The sequence below is a fragment of the Gossypium hirsutum genome, chromosome A01 (genome assembly GCF_007990345.1).
Source record: "Gossypium hirsutum isolate 1008001.06 chromosome A01, Gossypium_hirsutum_v2.1, whole genome shotgun sequence".
Lineage (NCBI taxonomy): Eukaryota > Viridiplantae > Streptophyta > Magnoliopsida > Malvales > Malvaceae > Gossypium > Gossypium hirsutum.
In genome coordinates this window covers 21,838,632-21,839,490 of record NC_053424.1, presented here as the reverse complement: position 1 = coordinate 21,839,490, position 859 = coordinate 21,838,632, and positions in this window count along the sequence as shown.

Here is an 859-nt window from a genome sequence, read left to right as displayed (position 1 = left end):
TCTAGCATGTAGAACTCAACTTTTGCACTTTCTACGATTTAGTCCTTTTGACTAAATTGAGTGCCCAACGTCAAAATTTTCGAACGAAATTTTCACGAAATCATTTCGTGAAATTGTAGACCATAAAAATATAATAAAAATAAAATTTTTCTCATTGGATTTGTGGTCCCGAAACTACTATTTAAACTAGGCCCAAAATCGGGATGTTACATCCACTCCACGATGCGACTTAATCATCCTCATGTGTATCATGCTCGAGATTTCTTGAGGGGACATCTAACCGACTAGTGTGAGTGTAGAGGACTACTTCTGTGTTTCGATGAGACCGAAATGTCGAGCGAGGCGAGTTACATAAGGGCCTAAACAGATGGGGTCCTTCCTGTAGTGGTCAGTATGATGGCGGAAGGATAGAGTGATGAAGTACGCCAAATCAATGATATGGCCGGTGGCCATGCTCCATAAAAAGTAAGTGTCGTGAGTGCTAATGACTCTGGTTCTCTCTCTCCGACCTGTCAAAGTGTGAGCTAAGAGTGCGTGAATGTGCCGTAAGGCCGGAGAGAGAGAAGTCGCCTTCGAGCAACTCGCGTCATATGGTGTCTGACTAGTTACAAGATTGGCCCAGCAACGTGATTGCAAATGATGGATATGTCGATGAAGTCGAAGGAAGTCCTCGGCGCTCATAAATTCATCTGTGTGGAATTCCACAGCAGCTTCGAACTCGGGAACTCTCACATGGCGTACCAAACCACCAAGTCAAAAACTGATGGTACCTGGCTTGTCATGAACTGTCATAACCTATTGTACTAGAAACATTAAGAAAAACTCCAACATTAGCTCCATGTAAGTGGGCTCGATAATG